The sequence below is a fragment of the Lutra lutra genome, chromosome 1 (assembly GCF_902655055.1).
Source record: "Lutra lutra chromosome 1, mLutLut1.2, whole genome shotgun sequence".
NCBI lineage: Eukaryota > Metazoa > Chordata > Mammalia > Carnivora > Mustelidae > Lutra > Lutra lutra.
In genome coordinates, this window is record NC_062278.1 from 48,514,438 (window position 1) to 48,526,465 (window position 12,028).

The 12,028-nt window shown below is 37.6% G+C and overlaps 1 pseudogene; it reads left to right on the plus strand.

Annotated features, from left to right (window-relative positions):
- Positions 1 to 253: 253 nt before the first annotated feature.
- Positions 254 to 525, plus strand: LOC125095804 (non-histone chromosomal protein HMG-17-like; annotated as a pseudogene).
- Positions 526 to 12,028: the final 11,503 nt, after the last annotated feature.

A 12,028-nucleotide genomic window follows, 5' to 3' on the forward strand; every position in this document is an offset into this window, starting at 1 on the left:
AACCTCAAATAGAATCAAATACTATGAGTTTTCCTATACATACATACTTATGGTAAAGTTTAATTTATAAATTAGGAGTAAGAGATTAATAACAATAACTAATGATAAAAGAATAACTATAGTAGACTATAATAAAATGTATGTGGAGTAGTATGAATAAGTAGAGGTAAGAATGACCCATGCATGGACTGACCAAAGCCCACACGCTGCCGCATGCCTGTGTCCAGTGCTTATGTCCACTGCTGTCAACACCATGCCCAAGAGAAAGTCTGAAGGAGGATGCTAAAGGAGATAGAGCCAAGGGGAAAGATGATCCACAGAGAAGATCTGCAAACTTATCTCCTAAACCTGCTCCTCCAAAGCCAGAGCCTAAACCTAAAAACGCCCCTTCAAAGAAGGGAGGGAACGTACCCAAAGGGAAAAGAGGGAAAGCTGATGCTAGCAAGGCTGGGAATAACCCCACCAAACAGAGATGCCAAAACAGACCAGACACAGAAGGCTGATGGTACTGGAGATGCTACGTGAAGCGTGTGCAGTTTTGATAACTGTGTACTTCTGATGTCTCTACGTTTGAAATACTATTTTTTATCAAGTTTTATAAAAATGAAGAATATTTTTCTTTTTTTTTTTTTCAAGCTATGTTGTTAGCCCCAGAACATTTCATTGCTATCTTGGGGAGAGGGCATATGTCACTAATAGAATAGCTCCAAAGCTAGATTGATACAGGAGGGAAACACCTTCCCTTTCTAGTTTTGAGAAACTTCCTCTTGGTTCCCAGGAGGAGGGATTCCTTGGTGTTGGTTCACATTAGCCACCTTGGCACAAATGCCTTATGGTGTAGAAAAACTAAAATTCATTCTTGTGTCCTCTTTGCTCTCTGCCTTCAGCATAGATTGGATTCTCTTAAACCCAGAGACCTGATGGAACCTGATGCCAGGTAAGGTTCCCAGTGTGTTAGGTAATCTGGAATTTGCAGTGTCAACCATGGAGATGTCACCCCTCAAAAGACTTCTTTTCTTAGCGTGTGGATCTTCGGATTGATAAATCTGCCATTTTCAAGTCATTTCCTGAAAGTCAGGGCTGACTCATGAAATGTGTTGAACAACATGCTAAATCTGAACTGTCTGCCCTCACTCTAAACTTTCCCTGCTTAGAGCATCACATGAAGACTTCATGGGGTTTTATGGTGGCTTTCTGATTTTGGTAGTCCACTGAAGGAGGGCATTTGAAAGCTATTGTATACTCTTTTTTTTAATTAGTTTCAGAGGTAGAATTTAGTGATTCATCAGTTGTGTACAACACCCAGTGCTCATCACATCACGTACCTTCCTTCATGCCCATCCCCCAATTATCCCTTCCTCCTCCCCTCCAGCAACATTGTTTGTTTCATAGAGTTCAGCATCTCTTATGGTTTGCCTCCCTCTCAATTTTCATCTTATTTTATTTTTCCTTCCCTTCCCCTATGTTCATCTGTTTTGTTTCTTAAATCCCACATATGAGTGAAATTTGTTAGATACTCTTAACAATTGACTGTCCATGTCCTGCCTGAAATACCATGATTGTTTATAAAAAATATCTTTCATAAAGATGGATACAGTTTGAAAAAAAAAAAGTTGCAGGAACATGTCTCCTTTTCTCAAAATACTATATTGTATTCACACGTCCTGTGATGATGTGAGATGAGAAAATGCCCACATGATGAGACGAAGTGAGGTGAAAGATGTAGACACAATGATGTAGCACTCTGCTACTAATGACCTCATGAAAGGAAGTCAGAAGAAGGATCACCTGCTTCCAGACAGAAGCTGACTGCAGGTAACTGATATTGGGGGAGTGAGGGGTGGGGAAGGGGGGCGCAGCAGGAAACTACTGTAATTTAGTCCCAATCTGTTTTAAGTGAGCTATTCTTATCTTCCTTTACCTTGAGCATAGGAATCAGCATGTATCCTCCGTCCCCATGATCCATCCCACTCAGGAAAATATGCAGTGATTTGCACATAAACCAATAAATAGGAAATGAAAATTGGATGGCCTAGGAAAAATAAATCAATTATTTTTGCTTTAACATATATTTTAACTTTCTGGACTACTGAAGATCAAATTAGTAAAAGAGAAATATTTCAAAAATTCACGAAGTTCTTTTCTATAATATATATGTTATATATATTATAGAATATAATATATATGTGTGTGTGTGTGTATATACACACACACACACAGACAGACATTTGTAAACTGAACAATATTTCTCTTTAAATTTCTATGACCGGGGCACCTGGGTGGCTCAGTGGGTTGAAGCCTCTGCCTTCGGCTCAGGTCGTGATCCCAGGGTTCTGGGATCGAGCCCCACTCGGGCTCTCTGCTCAGCGGCGAGCCTGCTTTCCCCTCTCTCTCTCTGCCTGCCTCTCTGCCTACTTGTGATCTCTGTCTGTCAAATAAATAAAAATAAAATCTTAAAAAAAAAAATTTCTATGACCAAACTATCTATGTGACCACAGAATTGTTAACTGGTTGTTTTTGTCATGTAGAGTCATTTTTGTTTTTTATCTCTTTATCTTTCCTGGCTCACCTTCTTTCCTTAAGTCTTTCTGGGAAATTTGCCTTTCAGATTAAGGTCAAAAGGCTGTGGACTTTCTACTTTCTGTGAGACAGCCCGCTGGAGGAAAACACTTGCTGACCAGGATGGGCAGAGATAAGATTCCCGTGAGGAATAGCTGAGCTTCAAGAGGCATTTCCCAGGGTTATATGGCATGACATTTCAAGGTGGTTAAGTCAGAATTGTAGCAGTTGGAAGGAATCAAGATTCTAGCAGGAAGGTTAAAGCACTTAAGAGCTGAGGCAGCGCTGATCAGAATTTAAGGTGCCATCTGGGAAGCAATTCTGACTCCACAAGCAACAGTCTCCAGTCTACCCCTTTTGTTTCATGCCCAGAATTTTTGGAGCCGAGTTGATAAGAGGAGAAGCCGCTCAGGAAGAGAGAAAGTGCTTGCCATGTCAGTGGCTTTTCTCTTCCTTTTATGCTCCTTAACTCAGCAACAAACCATAGTCCTTATTAAGCACAAATACAACAGGGGCCATTTTCACCTGACAAGAATTGTGCTCTGTAACTGAAAGCTATCATACACTTTTGCTAGCACATTTGGTATTACTAATGACCTGGAATACTGAAAGATTTTTTTCCAATCCCTCAGAGAAAAACAGAAGTGGCCACATCAGTTAGGCAGCACTAAAGAGAATTTTGAGCATCTGGATATTTAAGTAATTAAGACGGCCTAGAATACTTCAGTCTATCATTAAGTGCAGACCAAAAAACGAAGTAGCTTCCACAGTTCACAGATATATCCCCTGCCTTATCTTACTTGAGTATTCTGCAGGCTGCGCACTGGACTCAGAGTCCCAAGAACTGCAAACGAGCCCTGGTACCACTTACTATTTTGCAACGTGGGCAAATTACTTAGTCTCTTCAAGCCTGATTTTTCCCACCTACAAAACTGAATTATTTTTATTTGCCTTAGACAAAAGATCTTGTAAGGCTCAAAAGGGGCCATAGATTTGAAAGCATTTTACAAATTCTAAATCACGATGCAAGAGATGGTGTTAAAGGAATTAGTTAGTAGTGGGGGTCCTTTGCTGATCTTTGCTTGAGTTCCGTTAACCATCTAACATTTGGGTGGTCCTGACCTGACCACTATGCAGTCCTCAGGCAGACCCTTCATTGTCTGAATCCAGTATTGGGTGGAGCACGAATGAACTGAAATCAAATCAAATCTGCGTTCCGCTTGTTCCTGACAGACCTGGTAATTAGCATTCCAGAATTGTTTTCAAAGATGAGAATTGCAAGAGAAATAAAAATCACATGGTTTTAGGTCCCTAAACTATAGGGAATTGTCTTTCCCGTGTATTCTGTTATTTTGGACCATCCAAATTAAATGATAGCAGTTTATGTATTCCGTAAGAATCTACATAAATATTCATATTCTTTGCTCAAGTTCTAAAAAACTGTAGTGAAAAGTTTTCCTTTGCTCCTTGGATCTCAGTAAAGATGTTTTAGCCTTCCTACTAAATCATTTCAAATTATGTTCCGTGCCCACCGTGTGCATTTTATATCCTGCCAGTCAATAGCTAGACTACAAGGGCACTCAGCCAGATTCTCATTTTTACATAAATGGCTTTAAAACATGTTCTCTATATTACATCCTAATCTCATGCTGGCCCAGCAAAATATACATGATTCAATACAATGCAAATAATATTATAATGAGAAAAAGTTACCAAGGAGTCAAAATGGTGTTATAAAGACTTACTATAAAATCCATATGCTCACTCTGAAAATGTTCCAAATAAGCCCTAGAAACTGACACTTTAATGTGGTACTGAAAAGGTCAGATCAAGAAGCAGGAAGGCTCATGAAACCGAAGCACATGCAAAAGAAATAGCTAAACGAGTATCATGACTCCCATAAAGAATTCCATATAACATGACGTCCAAATTTCTAGTACCAAACTTAATTTACTTCTGTTCATATCAGAGACAAAACGTCTTTTATGAGAAACACTGGAAAAGCAGAGAAACGTAGCTATCGTGTTTCGCGCTAATCTAAATCAATGGAAAATATAGGCACAAAATACCTTCCTTAGAATAAACGTGAACACCTACATTTTAAATCTCCCCACATACCAAAATTTTACATGTCCAGCTGCCATTTAATTCAGTTGTCTGATGAGATTTCTCCATGTGCATCACACTTGACTATGTTTTCTATACAGTTTGCAGCTGGCTTTCTAGAATAATGTTTCAGGTATGATTATTGGTTTAGATATTCTTCTGGTGTTTTTTCAGAATGCACATCTTAAATAATTTTTGCTTACATAAGTGTAGCTTCAAATATGCATCTTTTAAAAGGGACCTTGAAAGATTCGCCAACACCTTCTAATTCAAACTTCTGGCCTATCACACCATTCCTGTATTGTATCACATTCCTACAGTCCAGATGGAGAAACTGAGGCAGAAAGGGAAGACTCTGACCCAAAATATTCAGTGATTGAGTCCAGCACAAGAACTCATGTTTTCAAATTCCTTTTATTATAATAGTTTTCTCAAGTTGCCTTAGAAGATCTTCCTCCAGGCATGATCAGAACTCTGACAAACAACTAACTGCTTTGAAAAACAACAAACCGTCTGCTGGAATGCCTTCAAACCGGCATAGGTGAAATCAAAAGCCAATAGGACCAAATAACCCTGGCTCAGGCTGCATGACAATTCCAACAGTAAAACTCTGAAACGCAAACGTGCAACCGTTCAGAAAAAAATAAAATAAGAGCTTCAACGCTTCTCTTAATTCAACATAAATCAAAACAAACAATAATGGTCACGAGAGGCTTCAAAACCAGCCTGGACAAAGCAAATCACTAAACTCCAGTGTAAAATCATCGCAGACAAGCTCTCTTCTCTGAAGCAAGCAGCAAACCCAGGTAACATATCCCTTCCTCGTCTACTTCTCCCACCAATAGAGCCACCGAATCAGTGTGAACTGGGGGTGTACCCGCTCCAAGGGGAAGTGGAATCCAACCCCCACCCTGCATTTAAATTAGAATAGGGGCCAACAAAATATTTGATCACATATTTTTTGCATTGAGGGAAAGCACGAGAAAATCAAAAAGGAACACAGAAATCATAGGCAGAAAGCAGGCTAAGCCAGCATTCTCCTAACTCTAGAACAAGGACTTGGAACAAGGACAGGGAAAGATTGAATTTTGAGGATACTTTGGTTTGTGGCTACTGCTAAATACCCTTATATTTTGATTCAAAAGCTATTTATTAATTCTCACAGCAACACTAGTAGCAATGTGCACTTAGGAATTTGGCCTTCCTTTTAAAATCCAAAATTGACAGACTATTTCTGTCTCAAAAATATAAAGTGAGAATCAGTAAAAGACAAACAACAGTGTCACAGCAATCAGTTATAAGTCAGCAAAAATAGTAACAAAGGAAACAAAAATCTTGCTAGCTGAGAGACACCACTCCCTCCCTTCAATAATGTTTGTTACAGTATAGGTATAATTTTATGTTTATGTTGCAATTACTTCATGACAAGTTCTTCCTCAGTTTAGGAGTCATTTTGGAAATGTTTTGAATGGCGAAGTGTGTTTTGTATCATTCAGGAATTCATAGCAAATTAAAGTATGCAAAACTAAATTTCATACATCTTCTAGACCTATTTCTAAACTGAGAGCCATTCAAAGAAATTATGTGTTCATGTATATTCCATCTGTTACAAATTCATGACTTTTTGAAAGGAAACTTTATAATGGGCATAGAATCATAAGCTTGTAAGCTAAAAGGCTTTGGAGACCACCTACTACAGTGTACTCAACAGAAAAGGAGATGGGGTTAATAGGCCAAACCCTAACCTTCAACATGACAGTTTCAAATAGAAAATAAATCTATTAAGACATTGCCAATTACTTTGTAAATCATATTTCAGGCTATTACTAAAGCCTTGTTCCAATCCTTTCTCACTAACTCCAAAAGAGAAGTCAGATTTGATATTTTATAATTTACTTCCTAAACATAAGAAGCCATATGTACACACAGCAAGCCCTTTATAATTCTGATTTTCATATATTATTTGTATTTTCTTATTCCTGACTATAGCATTTTCAAAATTGTGAGTAGGAAATATGTGTTTGTCTTTAAGAAATATCGTGTGCACAGAGGAAACTTGAGAAGGTGCCTCTCTGAAGCCTCTGCAGAGAGCAAGAATTAATATTTGGGGTTGCATGTAATGAATTTTCACTGTCAAAATCATTGTGACACATCAAGGGGAAAAAGTTCCACAATTTCTGAATAGCTATAGTGAATGTATAATTTATGATATTACACCAACTGGTTATACTTTCTTCCTGCAAAGAGAATGAACTGAATTGGTGGGTGATAGCCAACTATCAGAATGTGCCATTTCCTGGATCTCTTTTCACTCTAATTGATAACTAGTCTTTTATGCCAAATAAATTCAGATCTTAAGAACCCTTATTTCAGTAGTTAAAGGGCAGATACAAAACAGCCTGATTCCTGCCGATCCTTCAAAACATATCTGTTAAGGAACTGCCGGATCCTAAACTTGAGACCATCTTGTTCAACATCTTCGTTCCCAAGATGAGAAACCTCCATCTAGAGATACAAAGAGCCTTGCTCAATGCCCCAGACAATAAAGTATGGTTCATAACTAGAACTCCAAAGGCCAGTGTTCCTGAGTGGTTCTTCTGAATGATAAGTGCAATGAGACAACATAAGAGAAGTGGCTAGGGGGCTTCTTCCTCAAATCAGAATGTGACCTCCATGTATACTCACATCTTTTCATCTGTGATTTCTGGTTGGTACTCAACTATCCCATTGAGTTGATAGTCACATGTTTATAAAATAAACCTAAACTCAACTCCTCTAGACTATTACTACTTAAAAAACACATTTTGTTTCCTCAAACTCCGAAACCTTGCTCTTAAAACTTTCACGTAAAAGTCTCGTCTGTAATTTAAAGATATCCTACATCCGTCTCCTCCATGATGATTTCCTACAAGCTTCAGCCAAAAAAGGAAACTTCTAAGCCCTAGGATATCCCACTCACACCTCTTCTTTAGCATTTGTCACATGCTTTTCTGTAGTGATGCTTTCTATGTGCACTTCATCTGGCCCACCATGTCTAAAACACTTTTAAGTTAAGCCAGGACAGTATTCCTCCTTCAGTTACACTCTTAAAGCACACCATTTATCTTTTGGGGAAGCCTATCAGCTCCTGTGAGATCACAGGGACTGATGTGTATTATTACAGTGAATTATTTATGAATCTGGATCCTGCAATAAATTAAGAAGCCCTCATTGTCTGGGATTATGTTTGTTTTTAAAAGCTCTCATTACACTTAATTAATTAATTAATCTTTATGGCCTTTTACCCTAAAAATCACCCGTCTGTACAAAATCGTACAATGAAAACTACGAGGCTTCTCTTGGTATGGGGTGAGGGGCACAACTTCAAAAAAAAAAAAAAAAAAAAGACAATATTAAAAAAGAGATAGGAAACAAAAACAATGGTAGCACAATTTTATACATAAGTGGTTAATACATAAATACAATAGATATGGCAAAAAAAAAAAAAAGAACTGACATTTGCTTGAGGAAGTGGGCATCAGAAGCACTATCGCTTGTGAGTTATTATAAAGTGGTAGAAGGAGGGTTATCTGGAATCAGATGGAAAGTTTAACACCAGATGTAGACGGGTGTGGCTCCTAACGCACACAGAGAACTGAGGTAGATGGAACTGAGGTAGATGAGGGGTCTGTGTTTGTGTTTTCCCAGGCAGCTTGGTTCAGCTGGGTGCAGTTTCCTGCCATCCCTTAGTATTTCTTGCAAAGGAAATTGTGCATAAGCCAAAGCAAAATTCATGTTATGCTCAAAGTGTTCCCTAATATATCAATTGCACTGGAACAAATTCACATTTTTAAAGTCAAGCATTATAACAGAAGTGACTGCTTATGTATCTTTAGATGCCAGCGCTTTCATTCCTATGGATTAGATTTCCAGGATAAAGATTGATGGGTTGATGGATTTGTGTCTGTGTTTATTTTGTTTTGTTTTGTTTTGTTAAATATTGCCAGATTGCACCCAAACAGTTTTAACAAGATATTTTCTATTTTCACAACCTTAGAGAAAACAATTCCATCCCATACCATATATCCCATGTTTTTCCCAGTTTGAGATAACAACTGTGTGACTGAGTGAGATTTCCAAGAAAGGATCCTGGATCCTGCTTTGTACTAACCAAAGCAGCCAAGTGGTTAACTTAAAGAACTAAGCTTTTCCTAGGACAGCCAGGGAAAAGAGCTACTCCTACTCCTCTGCCATTTACCTCCATCTATGTGACTCAGGACGGAAAGAAGATTCTTAGAAGATACTTCAGACCCCAAGGTATTTTTTAAAATAATGTTTTTCAGGTTATAAAAAGTTAAAGATTCTCTTTGGGGCAGTGCTGAAACATTTTAAAAAGAAAGGGAAAATAATATTTACTTATGACTCCACCAGGTGGAGATAGCCAATTTTAATATATTGGTGAAATCTCTCATCTGTTGACATATGATATTTAATTCTACCTTTACTATTTTCATGTCACAATTATCATTAAGGTATTTTATAATTAGCACTATATACTTGTATAATACCCCATTTTATAATACACCTTAAATTTAGACATTTTTCTACCATTAAAAATTAGATTTTTTTCAAGTGTATTCTATTATAAATATCTCTTCCATTGGCATTTTTGTGTGCATATAAATATAGTTATTATATATTTATGTATATATATATACATGTAGCCTACATATATTATATACATTAACTATTTCTTTAGAATACTTTACAAGGAGAATTCCTGGAGTAATTCATAAAAATATGTTTAAGGCTACTGACATACTTTGCAAAATTCCTTTTCCAAAAAGGTACACCATTTACAATTCTACAACTCCAGCCTTATTAGATTTTAATATTTTTTGTAAGCCTATCCTAACTTGAAATACTACATTTCATTTAATTTGCATTTCTATTACTTACAAGAATAATTTTTTTTTATTTCTAATAGTCACTTTCTTTTTCTGAAAATTTTCGGGTTCTATTTTGTGCCTTTTAATTTGAGACATACTTAATCTTGACATATTCATTATATTGGTCCTTTGTCCATTATATTTACCGCAAATATTTTAATGACTTTTTATCTTTTTATATTTTGAAGTTTTTTATATTACTGACATTTTACTAAAGTTTTAAATTTTTATCTCATTAAACTTATCAAAGTTTCCCTTTGGTCATCTCAACTTCTTTGCAATTTGAGATTTTTTTTTTCCATTTACAGTCTGTAAAATTCATCCTTGGTGATGTAGAGTTCTATGGGTATCAAAAAATAAACGGAGCCCTTTAATACCCACAGTTGAGACAGAAAACCATTTCACCACAGCATTTCCCTCACACGCCCCCTCCAACCCTGAGCCCTAATTCCTGGCAATCACTGATCTGTTTTCCATCCATGCAGAATTCCTAAGATGTTATATGATGGAATCACAACATGTAACCTTTGGGGTCTGGCTGCCTTCATTTAGCAAGGCTAATTTGAGATTCATCTTTGCTGTGTTAGTCATAATTCATTCTTTCTGTTGCCCAGTAGTAGTTCCTGGTACAAATGTACCACAGTTCGTTCATCTGTTTACTACATGAGGGACAACTTAGTTGTTTACAGTTTGAGGCAAATATGAATGAAGGTACTATACATTACCACACAGACTTTGTGTGAATGCAAGTTTCCATTGCTCTCCGATAAATACCTAGAAGGATTTCTACATCATACGGTAAGTTCATGTTCAACTTCGTAAGAAACTGCAAAACTCTTTTCCAAGTGACTGTAGGTTTCTGCATATCTATGAGCTGCATCCGGCAGTTCCAGTTGCTCTAATCACGGTCAGTACCTGGTATTATCAGTTACTTGTTTTATCCATTCCAAAATATATTAAGTGGCCTCTTATTGTGGTTTTAATTTGCATCCCCCTAATGACTAATGAAGTTGAACATATTTTCAAATGCTTATTTACCACTGTATATCTTTGGAAAAGGGTGTGTTCAGAGGTTTGTTGTTGTTATGGTTACCCTCAGCACACCTCATTCTTCGAATACTTTAACAATACCTTTAGGGTACAGACACATTTCCTAGAGGAATTTTTATCAGTATCTCATCATCCCTCAGTCTTAGACTACCCTTTGCATTTACCTCAGAGTAGGGATGGCTCCATATTGTTGCAACCAACCCAACCTCACCCAGGAGTTTTCAGCTGGTATTTGTAACTTGATACTCAACTGTACTGCAGGAGGGGTGGTATGGAAGCTTCTGTTCTAATGAACACTTGGTGTTAGACATGCACTGTGTCACTGGGTCTGGAATCTGTGTTACTTTCAGTGCTCCTATCCCTTCTCCAGCCATAGTTCTAGACCTGGGACAAATATATACATGTGCTTCCTTCAGAGATAGAGGATTTTTTCTATTCACTTCCGCCAGATGCAAAAGCTTTTTACCGTTGCCCTTCCCCACACACAGATTAAGGCTTTTGCTTTATAGAGAATGTAGGAAAGAAGTGTCCTGGTGAGGTTTTGGTGATTCTGCAGTGACAGTAGCTCTATCAGTCTTGGTGAGTGAGATCCCATAATGTTGGACTTAGACATAACCTCCAACCCTGACACCATAGCTCATTGTGCCAGTACTGGGAGACCAATGACAAAGGCTAGCTGACAATTGGCCAAGACATTGTGTTCATTGTGTTTAGTACTTATTCCTTGGGTGATGCCCTCTGGTAAGAGTTAACATTTCATAAAAAGAGTTTCATACTATTTTCCCACCTGCTAGTTATACCCATGTGCCTCTTTCCCAGACATCCTTTTCTCTAATATCCCAATATTTCTCCTTTCACCATATCCACCGCCACCCTGGTCCAACCACCAAACCATTAGCTACAACTCAGAAGTCCATGCATTTTCTTATTTCTGTCTGCTTTTCTTTCTACACAAAGTAAATTATGGAAGCTCTGCTTATTAGGAGAATTTTCCCTCACTACTCTTTTTCAGAGTTATCCTAAATGGGATATCAGGAATCCTTTTATAGCCTGCCTTAATATATCAAGCCTACACATATGTGAAACAACCTCTGCTTTCATTCTCCCTCCTTTGGCTGATCTTAAGGAATACCTCATGATTGTAAAATGAATGAGAGGCTCTGAAACAAGTTTTAGATGGCATGTGTCTATGGACAACCAGCTCATGCCTGACCCTAGATATGCCACTCCCTTCTTAAAATGTTTTACTATTTTCTGGCTGACCTGATAGCTTTATGAGTCTGATATTATTCTGCTAAAGATGAGCTGCCCTTCTGACAAGATCACCCTATGTCTCAAGGTAAGACAATCCACCTCCACTCATACCCAGCAGCAAACCAAGAGCT